Below are 13864 nucleotides of genomic sequence, written 5' to 3'. Positions count from 1 at the left end.
ATGTTACTAAAACATTCTTTTTATATTATTTCGATATTTAATTGAATATTTTCTATCGACATAAACTTAGTGGCGGTTCTAGCCAGGGGCAGGGGGGCAGCTGCCCCCTCCCCTTCAGTTTTTACAGTACTTTTGTACTATAATTCTCGTTAAAAAGGCACGTTATCTTGTTTATTCAGCGGTTGTGTTCCCTTGCCCCCCACTTTTTTTGGTCTAGAACCGCCCCTGTATAAACTGAATATATACAGAAACTGAGGGTGTCCAATAATGGGCACATTTGACATAATATTCAAATACATTTTTGCTATATTTTATATAAATGTCTTAAAACAATTTTAAAAACTTATATAAATAATATAATAATTAAGCTCCAAATTTTTGGAGCCTAAACTTTGAAAAATGTTTGTAGCATAATGTTTAATGGTATCAACTTTTCCGGGAGCTCATTTGATACATATTTCTAAGTACTTTGACAAGTGTTCAGTAAATATATTTTATAAAATGCACCGTTTTCCCGTTATTTGATCGAATACATAGATTTGGGTACTAGCCGAAAAAAAATATACATTCCATCACCTATAACTCACTTTTTATTAATTCTCAAAGGTTTTTCGAATAAGAAATCTCTTTAATTTTTTATTATCTTCAATTTTGGTAATCATAACTATTTTGATAAAACTTACAGTTTTTGAATTATTTACGAAAAACCGCTTTACATCATGCATTTATTTCACGAAAAATTCAAATCTTTGATCTTTAATAACTCAAAAAGTATCGATTTATTTTAATAATTAGAGGTAATAAATTTTGCTTAAAATTTGTCCCTCTATAGATTAGTGGGGTTATTTTCAATAAAATTGTTTTCACCTCTGAGAAGGGGTGGCATCCACCCCCAGGGTAAAAGCGCACGTTGGCACCATATCAGTTTTATTTCTTGAGGTATGCTCTAACTACTCACCCATTTTCATGTAAATCGATGGAGGTTTAACAAAATAGGAGGTGAAAACCTGTAATGACTGCGTTAACTTTCCCCTTTCATCCCTTATTGCTACTCCCTGTATCCACTGAGGTGTCAGCCAGAAAGGGGTCATAATTATCAACATACAATAGACACATTTCACATGCCAAAGTCCATATTACTTATGACGATGATTTCTCGCCTCTAGCTCTTAGACTATTATATTATTATAACACATTCTATTTTAAATAGAAATTGAATAAAATTTCTGAGATCGGTAACTTTTGAATGGTATAACCAATTTTCAAAATTAAACATGCGTTGGAAAGGTAATGATCAGTACTATAAGAAGCTGTAAAAGTCGGACTTAAATTTTCGAAATTTTTGGGAGTTTTGGGGACGAGAACGAAAAATAGACCCTAGATGGGAAGGGCCGTAAAATCCACACCCTTGGACCAAAATGGATGGTTGACATTTGGATGGGCGAGTCTTTTCCTATACTTTAAGATTGGATTTGGCCCAATTTTTTCAATTTAGTCACATTTAGAAAATAGAAAATTTCTTGTATATATAGTGTCACATGTACGGGAACAGCCGTTCTCTGGGATATAAAAAAAATGCACTAAGGAGGCCAAAGCGAACTATAAACAATATTTCTCGGTTAGCTCTACATAGATCAAACTGAAAATTTGTAGAAATACTCCTTATAATATAACGGCGTAACGTAGAGCACCTTCCAAAATTTTAGAAATTTTTTTCGAAATTATCCCCTTTGTAGGATTTTTTTTAAATTCGAAAAAAAACTACAGAACGATGTTTGTCATTGTTCGAAGAGTATGTGCACAAACTTTCAGATAACAATTTTTCCTAAATTTTCCCTATTGTCGGAAAATTTTTTTGGAAAATTTTGGGTACAACTCTACGTCATGCCTTTTTAAGTGTTGTACTTAGTGTGTGTACCAATTTTCAGCTAAATCGATTCAAAAGTATAACCGAGAAAAACTGTTTGAAAATATTATTTCACAATAACTCCTCGTCGATAGCCTAAAATCATTAAGTTTTCTGTTCGTTTGCCCCAACATTTTTGTCAGACAATTACATTTTCTGTTTAAGAACATAATTACTTGTGACTTACTACTTTTGTCGTAAAAATGGTTGTAAAGATAAGGGATGCACGAACCCAGTATAGTTTATTAATAAAAATTAATTTTTTGATTTAAAATATAACTACTTATAACCTGATACTTGTGTCGGAAATGTTTTTTCTTAAATTCGAGAAAAAACTACAGAACGATGTTTGTCGTTGTTCAAGGAGTATGTACCCAAATTATCAGATCCCAATTGTTCTAAAATTTTCCCTGTTGTCGGAAAATTTTTTGGAAATATTTTGGGTACAGCTCTACGTCATACCCTTTTAAATGTTTTACTTAGTGTGTGTACCAATTTTCAGCTAAATCGATTCAAAAACAACCGAGAAAAACTGTTTAAAATTTTTTTTGGATAATACCTCCTCGTCGATAGCATAAAACAATTAAGTTTTCTGTTTGTTTGCCCCAACATTTTTGTCAGACAATTACATTTTCTGTTTAAGAGTATAATTACTTGTAACTTACTACCTTTGTCGGAAAAATGGTTGTAAAGGTAAGGGATGCACGAACCCAGCAAAATTTTAAAGTATAGTTTATTAATAAAAATTAAATTTTTTGTCCGACTTTGGATTTGCCCCAATATTTTTGTCGGACACTTAGATTTTTTGATTTAGAATATAACTACTTATAACCTGATACTTGTGTCGGTTTTTTTTTAAATTCGAGAAAAAACTACAGAACGATGTTTGTCGTTGTTCAAGGAGTATGTACACAAATTATCAGATCAAGATTTTTCTAAAATTTTCCCTCTTGTCGGAAAATTTTTTGGGAAAATTTTGGGTACAGCTCTACGTCATACCCTTTTAAATGTTTTACTTAGTGTGTGTACCAATTTTCAGCTAAATCGATTCAAAAATAACCGAGAAAAAGTATTTTAAATTTTTTTTTGATAATACCTCCTCGTCAATAGCCTAAATGAATTAAGTTTTCTGTTCGTTTGCCCCAACATTTTTGTCAGACAATTACATTTTCTGTTTAAGAACATAATTACTTGTGACTTACTACTTTTGTCGGAAAAATGGTTGTAAAGATAAGGGATGCACGAACCCAACATAGTTTAAAAGTATAGTTTATTAATAAAAATTAAATTTTTGTCCGACTTTGGATTTGCCCCAATATTTTTGTCAGACACTTAGATTTTTTGATTTAGAATATAACTACTGATAACCTGATACTTGTGTCGGAAATGTTTTTGAAGTTATACTTCTTTACGCGCGATATGCGGGTGAATTTTTATATCTTAAAACCTACGATCCGGGCGCATGCGCATTATAACTTTGTTCTGATTGGATGTTCAAATGACATGTCAAAAATTATCCAATATGACAGCTGTAGCGCAGCTGTGGTTTGGACGGTTGACGGTTTGGTTATGTATGGTTGTTGCGTTTTAAAATTTGTGGGAAGAGAAACAACAAAGGTTAATTAATAGTTATACTGCCTTTTTAAATAGTTTTCATATTATATTTTTGAAGTTATACTTCAAAATGTTTTAATTTATGTATGTATCAGTCCAGAACATGTGTGGAAAGAATATACAGTTGAGTCCGCGAATCTTTACCCGTGCGTGATCATTTAAAGCATACGAAATAAGTCGATGATAAGTCGGAAATTGAAATTTACTAAACGCAACAGCAAGTGACAGTAAGTGACTTGCTGTTGCGTTTAGTAAATTCAAATTTCCGACTTATTATCGACTTATTTCGTATGCTTTAAATGATGACGCACGGGTAAATATTCGCAGACTCAACTGTATTAGTGTTTTTAAATATATTTTTCTACAAACGTGTTAAAAATGCAATTTTTAGGACCCCATAGGAGCGTTAAAAATGCTACTTTAATTCACTAGTGCTTTAAAAAATTTACGGCACTGCAGTTAAAAGTGAATTGTCAAAATATTTATATTTCATTTATTAACATTAATATTAATAATACAACTTGCGCAATTTGAAAAAGGTGGTTTAAAAGGTTTTTTATTATAATTCTGTGTCTTTGGATTTGTCTTCCTTGGGCGTATAATAATAAAACAGCTATTTTTATATTTCATTTGTCACCGTGATGTATAATTATGTATATCTGAAAGGTAAGTAGCATGCGGCTTGATGGCCTTGTTGGTAGAGCATTGGACCAGAGATCAAAAAATCGCGAGATTGCGGGTTCAAATCCCGGACGATTCATACTTTTTTCTTTTTTTTTTTTAATATTTGGCATTGTTAAGTTTTGGTTCATTTTTGGTATTTATTGTTAATTTTTTGTATTGTAACTGTCAAGTAGGTATATTTATTTCGTTGAAATTATATTATAATAGAAGTATAACTTCTTACGTGTGTACAAAGTACACACACATTCTTTTTTTTTTTAATTCGGGGAAAAAACTACAGAACGATGTTTGTCGTTGTTCAAGGAGTATGTAAACAAATTATCAGATCCCAATTTCTCTAAAATTTTCGCTCTTGTCGGAAAATTTTTTGGGAAAATTTTGGGTGCAGCTCTATGTCATACACTTTTAAATATTTTACTTAGTGTGTGTACCAATTTTCAGCTAAATCGATTAAATAATAACCGGGAAAAAAACTGTTTTAAATTTTTTTTTGATAATACCCAAGTAGCAATTTTTCGACGCATTGGTTGTCAGTACAAACAAATGCACTGTCTACAACGTTGCCCGAGAGCATTTTCAGTTGTTTCGGCCAACGTCCCCTACCACGACTGACATTACGATGTTACAACCTGTAGTTATACGGGCAACTAATTTATTACCATTTTGACAACTACGTATCACACTTCAGTTTTTTCAACAATCGCAACGACTTAAAAATGTTATAATGCTAAACTAATTATTATATATTTTATATTGATAGAAATTTTCGATTTATTTAACAACCTGTTTATTTGTTTTTTTAATAGCTGGTTTCCATTCCATTTAGTCCAGGGCGGATCTGTTTTGAGATGGACGTTGAAAGGTGACTCAAATTTTTTTGCAGAAATTGCTTGAAAATAAATCAAATAATAATATTTGAGTTATCCTCCCTCTCAAAAAGGTCCGGAACATTGTTTAAATAATCAAAATGTCAAAAATTGAAGGAAAAATTCGATTTTTTTCTTCGTTTTTTGATTATAACTTTAAAAGTATTCATTTCCGAGAAAAGTTGTACTGACATAAAAGTTGTGTATTTAAATTTCCTAAGAGTATAAAATTGGTTAAAAATTTAAAAAATAGTCGCCCTAGTTGCAAAATAGCAATAGTTGAGAAAAAAACCATACAAAAACAAGTATTCGCATTTTACGTTTTTCAACCATTTATGCTATACTTAGGACCTTTATATTTCACCCAGAAAAACTTTATGATACAGTAAAACAATACTGTAAAGGCTATAGCGGGATAAGATGGTCAAAATTGCACCAGGCTCGATTCAGTTTTGGGTTTAGCCATTCGAAAATATATAATTGAAAACTCACTCAGCCAAATTTTCAAGTCCCTAGGTGCACCGGGGGGTCCGCTATGGAAAAAAACGTGTATGGAAAAAATCTGAAAAAATTAATGAATGCGTATCTTAATAACACAAAGCTGTCTGATTTTTTTCAGATTTTTATCTTCAAAATTGAGCGCAGGAAAATTTTTTGAAATTTTCAAAAAAAATTTAGGTTATGTTGTAAATTTTTCGCCAACTTTAAAATATTGTTATTGTATGTATTTTTTCCCATTCTTTCGAATGGCATAGGCATGATTATCATTTTCGACGTGGAAAATGCCTAAAAATCGAAAAAACTGTTTTTTTTTTGGCATTTTCTGAAGTTTTTGACTCATAAACTCAACAACATACAGCTAAATTAATCATCATTTACATTTTTGTATGTATTGTTACATTTACAATCAAAATCAGCTATTAGAACTTATTTTTTTCCAACAGAATGCTCAAAAACCCCGTTTTCGGCGTTTTTCCTAAATAGCCTCAGAAATCAGTAGAAAAAAATAATTCTTTTAACGTTTAAAAAATTTAAATTTTGTTGTTCTCGATAGAATGTAATACAATTATTACTTAAATAAAATATTTTTTTGTTTTGCACGATTGTTTGAATTTCATATATAATAATATCGTCCCATTAAGGGTACCCTGCCATAGGCTTATAAAAAAATTAATAAATTAATTTTTTTAACGTTTTAACGCTTAAAAAATAAAATTTTTGTAGTATTCGATAGAAAATGTTGCCCCGTTATAAAAATGCTTGTTGCGGTTGGGATTTTCAAAGGCGCTAAAGTTAAGAAAGCTCGGCACTTTGGTGCCGTACGCAAGGAAGCGCTTCTAGCCACGTTTTTGGAAAAAAACTCAGGATAAACCAGTCCTCAAGTACCCGCCGTCGAAGCCACTAACTACTTACGTAATAAAAATATTTTTAAAATAATAAAATAAGAAAATCTACGGTTTCGTTTTGATTAAAAAATAAAAAAAAATAAATAAAAAAAATATTTTTATTAAACGTTATTGAGGAATTATTATTTAAATAAATAATTATTAAATAATTTGAATTACTTAATTGATTAAGTTTAAAGGGATTAATAAATTAATTTTTAAAAAGTTACTACACAAAGGAGTAAATTCGTTATTTCGTAAACTGGCGACTTTTGGAAAAATACCGAAACGGGTCGAGTGTGATACGAGTGACGTCATCCATCTGGGCGTGATGACGTAATCGATGATTTTTTTTTAAATGAGAATATGGGTCGTGTGGCAACTCATTTCAAAGGATATTCAGTTCTCTATTCATTAATATAAACACTAACACAATTATTTATACAGGGTGACCAAGAAAAATTTGAATTAAATTAATTGACATAAAAAGAAGAATTTAAATAATGTATTTACTTCAAAATATATTTTACTGCTGTTAGAAAACAGAAGAAAATGTTTGAGATATAAACATTACTTTTCACTTAAATTCAATGTTCAAGCCAGCTCCTGCTAGCCACCTGCCTCTTTGAACATTTTATTTAAGCGAAAAGCAATGTTTGTTTTTCGAATAAACATTTTTTTCCGTTTTCTGAAAGTAAAATATATTTTGAATTAAATAAATTACATTATTTTTTTTTTGTAAATTAATTTATTAAAAAAAAATTTCGTCACTCTGTATAAATAATAAGGGTAATGTTTCCATTGTTTTCAATCTGGTGGGATGTAGAGTAATATTATTAATGTTATTTTATGTGCTATTAGATTGAAAACTTAGTCCTTTCTAATAATGGTAATGTTTATACTACTGACTAGAGAATTGAATAACCTTTCGAATAACCAAATTATAGTAAAGTCCCAGTGATTGGCTGTGTACCATACTTAAAAAACTTACACAGAAATAAAAAACTTCGGTTTGTATAATGGTATAAAATTCTATTAAAAAACTTTTAAAAAAGTCATCCAAATAGATTATAGAAAAACACCAGAACATTTTCGATCTAGTCAGATCATCTTCAGTGACATTCTGTTAAGTTACTGAAACTATAGCCCGCTAGTTGATATATTATTATGTAGTCTTCAAAATTACATAATTATTTATTAAAACTTCCCATATAAATAGTTAATCATAAAAATGCCAAAGGAAATAGCTTCAGAACAACATTAAAATTATACTTTTGAAATGCGGCACAATGTCGATATTAATGGATTTTACTAAAGCTCAAAAGCAGCATGTCTTCCCTGCTCGAAAAACTGAAGGGGTACTTGTCACAACGAGTTCGAGGTCAAGACGGAATTCGGTCTGTGTCACTCGTCTTGACTTGTCATTCCAAAAGTATAATTTTAATAAAAAATTTATTTTAATAAAATTATGTAATTTTAAAGACTATATATCAACTAGTGGGCTAGTTTCAATTACTGCACAGAATGTCACTGAAGATGATTTGACTAGATCGAAAACATTCTGGATGTTCTTGGATGACTTTTTTAAAAGTTTTTTAATAAAATTTTATACCATTATACAAACCAAAGTTCTTTACTATTAGATATGGTTTTTCAAATAACCGTAATTCTCATTAAAAAAATTCATCGATTACGTCATCGCGCCCAGATGGATGACGTCACTACTAGTATCATATATATGCCAAAAAATCACAATTAAAAAATCGACCTCTTTCGGGATTTTTCCTTAGAGTCGACAGTTTAATAAATAACGAATTTATTCCTTTCCTTTGCATCATACTGTATATTAATTTGAATTTGAATTTTGTAATTTCATGAGTACGTAATAACTTTTTAATAATTAATTTATTAATCCCTTTAAACACTGCACTCTTTAGGTTGCACTATTTAAGCAATTAAATAATTCAAATAATTTAGTAATTTATTTATATAATAATTTCTCATTAACGTTTAATAACACGATTTTTATTACGTAAGTAGTTAGTAACTTCGACGGCAGTACTTGAGGAGGTTTTTTTGTATCGAACACCACAAACATTTTATTTTTTAAACGTTAAAAACATTAATTTATTGATTTTTTTATAAGCCTATGGCAGGATACCCTTAATGGGACGATATTATTATATATGAAATTCAAATAATCGTGCAAATAAATCACTTATTTAAGTATTAATTGTATTATATTCTATCGATAACAAAATTTTAATTTTTTAAAGGTTGAAAAAATTATTTTTTGACTGATTTTTGAGGCTATTTAGTAAAAAAAAAGTTTCATTAGCTGATTTTGATGGTAAAGATAATAATACATAAAAAAGGTAAATTATGATTAATTTAGCTGTATGTTGTTGAGGTTATGAGTCAAAAACTTCAAAAAAAAACAGTTTTTTCGATTTTTAGGTATTATCTACGTCGAAAATGATAATGATGCCTAGGCCATTCGAAAGAATGGAAAAAAATTCACAAAATAACAATATTTTAAATTTGGCGAAAAATTTCCAACATAACCCAAATATTTTTTGGAAATTTCAAAAAATTTTCCTGTGCTCAATTTTGAAGCTAAAAATTTGAAAAAAATCAGGCTGCTTGTATCGTTAAGATACGCCTTCATTAATTTTTTCAGATTTTTTGCAGTAATACAGCGTCTAAAAATAATTTTTTACAAAAAACAAGTTTTTTTCCAAAGCACCTAGTTTCTGGGGATCCTGTTATTTTTTAATCAAAACGAAACCGTAGATGTTCTTATTTTATTATTTTAAAAATATTTTTATTACGTAAGTAGTTAGTGGCTTCGACGGTGGGTACTTGAGGACTGGTTTATCCTGAGTTTTTTCCAAAAACGTGGCTAGAAGCGCTTCCTTGCGTACGGCACCAAAGTGCCGAGCTTTTTTCAACCTTAGCGCGGTTTGAAAATCACAACCGCAACAAGCATTTTTATAAAGGGTCAACATTTTCTATCGAATACTATAAAAATTTTATTTTTTAAACGTTAAAACGTTAAAAAAATTTATTTATTGATTTTTTTTATAAGCCTATGGCAGGGTACCCTTAATGGGACCATATTATTATATATGAAATTCAAACAATCGTGCAAAACAAAAAAAATAATTTATTTAAGTATTAATTGTATTACATTCTATCGAGAACAACAAAATTTTAATTTTTTAAACGTTAAAAGAATTATTATTTTTTACTGATTTCTGAGGCTATTTAGTAAAAACGCCGAAAAACGGAGTTTTTGAGCATGCTGTAGAAAAAAAAATAAGTTCTAATAGCTGATTTTGATTGTAAATGTAACAGTACATATAAAAATGTAAATGATGATTAATTTAGCTGTATGTTGTTGAGTTTATGAGTCAAAAACTTCAGAAAATGCCAAAAAAAAACAGTTTTTTCGATTTTTAGGTATTTTCCACATCGAAAATGATAATGATGCCTATGCCATTCAAAAGAATGGAAAAAAATACATAAAATAACAATATTTTAAAGTTGGCGAAAAATTTACAACATAACCTAAAATTTTTTTGAAAATTTCAAAATTTTTTCCTGTACTCAAATTTGAAGATAAAAATCTGAGAAAAATCAGGCAGCTTTGTGTTATTAAGATACGCATCCACTAATTTTTTCAGATTTTTTGCAGCAATACACCGTCTGGAAAAAAATGTTTTCAAAAAAACACGTTTTTTTCCATAGCGGACCCCCCGGTGCACCTAGGGACTTGAAAATTTGGCTGAGTGAGTTTTCAATTATATATTTTCGAATGGCTAAACCCAAAACTGAATCGAGCCTGGTGCAATTTTGACCATCTTATCCCGCTATAGCCTTTATTTAAGATCGGTTTAATAGATTTTGCAAAATAAATTTTGCAATCCAGCTTTCGCAAAAAAAATTCATTTTTTCAAAATGTTACAGGACTGAAAATAAAGCAGATAGCAAGTTAAAAATTTTTTTGCTTATAGGAGTGTACTGTACCTTTCATTTGCAATTTTCAAAATTAAAATCGATTAATTACCACGGCGTCAGAAAATTTTTGAAATAAACAATAATTTTTGGTGCTACGCGCAGGACAGCGGTGTTAGATTCACACAAGTTGATTTCCGCCAAAATTTCTTCCAATCTTTATCTAATATATTCTTACTCTATATTTTGTTGTATTTTAATATTTTAATTCCACAAAAATCAAACTAATTTTATTATTGTTTGTGAAATATTGTTTAAACAATTGCATATGTTTAAAAATAATAAACTTTTATTATTTAAGTTAAAATATATGAACAAAGAAAGTTTTTGCTAATAAAAGTGTTATTTCAAAGGATAGAGTATGTGTTTTTATTTTGCAATAAACAAATTTATTTATTTATATCGAAATGTAATAAAAATTAAAATGTATCAATCATTATCAAAGGTCATTGGAATGCCCAATCAGAGCAAACTATCCGCTGTCCTGCGCGTAGCACCAATAATTAATGTTTATTTTAAAAAAATTCCTGACGCCGTGGTGTTAATCGATTTTAATTTTGCGAATGAAAGGTACAGTGCACTTCTATATGCAAAAAAATTTTCAACTTGCTATCTGCTTTATTTTCAGTCCTGTAACATTTTGAAAAAATGAATATTTTTTACGAAAGCTGGATTGCAAAATTTATTTTGCAAAATCTATTAAACCGATCTTAATGAATGATTTACAGTATTGTTTTATTATATCATAAAGTTTTTCAGAATGAAATATGAAGGTCCTAAGTGTAGTAGAAATGGTTGAAAAACGTAAAATACGAATACTTGTTTTTGTACGTTTTTTTCACGATTATTGCTATTTTGCAACAAGGGTGACTATTTTTTAAATTTTTAACCAATTCTATATTGTAGGAAATTTAATTACGCAACTTTTATGTCAGTACAACATTTCTCTAAAATGAATACTTTTAAAGTTATAATCAAAAAACCAAGAAAAAAATCGAATTTTTCCTTAATTTTTTGACATTTTGATTATTTAAACAATGTTCCGGACCTTTTTGAGAGGGAGGATAACTCAAATATTATTATTTGATTTATTTTCAAGAAATTTCTGCAAAAAAATTTGAGTCACCTCTCAACGTCCAAATGTACTAATATTTTTACAGATGCGCCCTGGTCTAATTGTTTTATCAGTAGATTTGAGATTTGATAACCATCTTTGTATCTGCTTTGGTAGACAGGGTTGCCAGGTCAGTTTTAACTCTTTCAGTAGTTTTGTTTTCACAAAATCAGTAGATTCTTTTTAGGCCATGTAAATATACAGTAATACAGTGATATGCACATCCGTCCTAAATGTCTCAAGAGCAATTCTACAAAATTGGAAACCTAATTATTCCAAACCACCAACTGGTAATTATCATGTTTTAGCTAAAATCTACTAAATCAAAAACTAGAATATACTTAAGTATTTTTGGGATATATTTGGGATTTTTTATAATAAAAACAACAGCTAACTTAAGGGGATAGGCGCAAAATGTCGTCTGTTAAAATGTTCAATGTATTTTAAATGTTTTCGTTTTTTGCGAATCCTTAAAACTAATAAGTATTTTTGAAAAATTTAAACGCACAAAGAAAGATTACGTTATTACCGAGGACCGAAAGTCCCTGAAAACTTCTATAATGTTTATTTTAATACGTTACAGGCAGTGGCGTCTTAAGCGGGGGTGCAAGGGGTGCACGGCACCCGGGCGGCAGGTTATAGGGGGCGGCAGCTGGATCATAACGAATGACAAGTTCCATGTTTACATACGCATATGCACAAACGCTTTTTTACTAAGATGTACCTACCTACACTTAATATGCTGTATATTATATAGCCTACTTTAAAGTGTACGCCACTGTCTCGGCGTGAACAAATCTGAAAGTTTTTAGAAAATACTCAATTTAGGAAGCTTCTTAGAACTGAATCAACAGGGGGGCGTCTGTGAATCTTAAATGTGTTCGAGCGGAAGTTGTTACCAAAAAAAGGTCAATCCTTCTCGGTAAACCTTTGAAAAATGGTAAAAAATCTTTTGTATTAAATATCTATTTACGTAGAATAGATGACGTTGATATATTTTCTCTCTACGAAAATTAGGAACCCTTTAGATGGGAGGAGACATTTTAACAATTAAAGAAATAGGAGTCCCATTGGTTTAATGGGGAAAGGACCGCCTTTCAAAGTTTATAAAAATCGGTTTTCTTAAAAAATTTTTAGTTTCTATCTGAAATTTGAATTTAAACCAGTGACTTCTTGAGTTCCTGCTTTACGTTATTTTAACTTTACTTGATTAAATAGTACAGTGTCGTGAGTTTTGAAAAACCGCAGAAGTGCCCATAGAGATACAGCATCGTCAAACTCAAGGTAAGAATGTTATTAAAGTTACTACCTATTAAACGAGGACTGTAAAACAATTCTTTTTGTACATTAATGAAACTCACGTCTGGCTAGAGGGTTGTAGTATTTTTATTTATTTTTTTAAATTATTGCAGATGGCTGATGGAAGACAAAAACTTTCTGGTTTCCAATATCGGAAACGGAAACTGGAAAAAGAAGAAAAAGTGAAAAAATGCACGAGTTCTATAAGCAAGTTTCTTCAGAAAGTTCAACCAGGACCATCAACAAGTTCAGATATGAATCCAGTTTTCGAAAAAACTGTTGAAGATACAATGATGGGTGTTACTGAAACTTCTACTGATACTCCGATGGAAGAAATTTCAGCAACGTCAGCATCGGAAGCAACATTAACACCGACCGCAGCAGCCTCGGTAACAACTACTGCATTTTCTGATCATATCAGTAATAATTCGAGTTCAGTAATGAATGCGAATATCATCGATTCATTGACAGATCCTGCCCTTTGGCCACAAAGTATTTCAGATAATGTCAAGCTCTCACTACTTGAAATAGGTCCGGTACAAATAAAAAATTTTACATTTCCATTAGATGATTCTAATCGATCATTTTCAACTACGTATTTTCTTAAGAAACTAGGAAGTAATGAAACGGTTATACGGGACTGGCTCGTTTATTCTAAATCTAGTGATTCTGTGTTTTGTTTTTACTGTAAACTATTTAGCAGTGCAATAAATGCTTTTAATGATGAAATAGGTTACAAAGATTGGCGTCATTTATCGAGAAATATAGAACGACATGAAAAAAGTGTAGCACATTTTCAAAGTGTGAGACAATATGTTGATTTAAAACAAAATATAATGAAAGGAAGAACTGTAGATTCGATTAATCAGGCCCAAATGGACCGTAAAAAAAAGGTGGATGGCAGTTATTGAAAGAATTATATACATTATTCAGTTTTTGGCTAGACAAAATTTGGCTTTTAGAGGGCATACAGAAAAGA

Source organism: Diabrotica virgifera, chromosome 8, assembly GCF_917563875.1.
Source record: "Diabrotica virgifera virgifera chromosome 8, PGI_DIABVI_V3a".
NCBI classification, from domain to species: domain Eukaryota; kingdom Metazoa; phylum Arthropoda; class Insecta; order Coleoptera; family Chrysomelidae; genus Diabrotica; species Diabrotica virgifera.
This window is presented reverse-complemented; position numbering follows the sequence as displayed.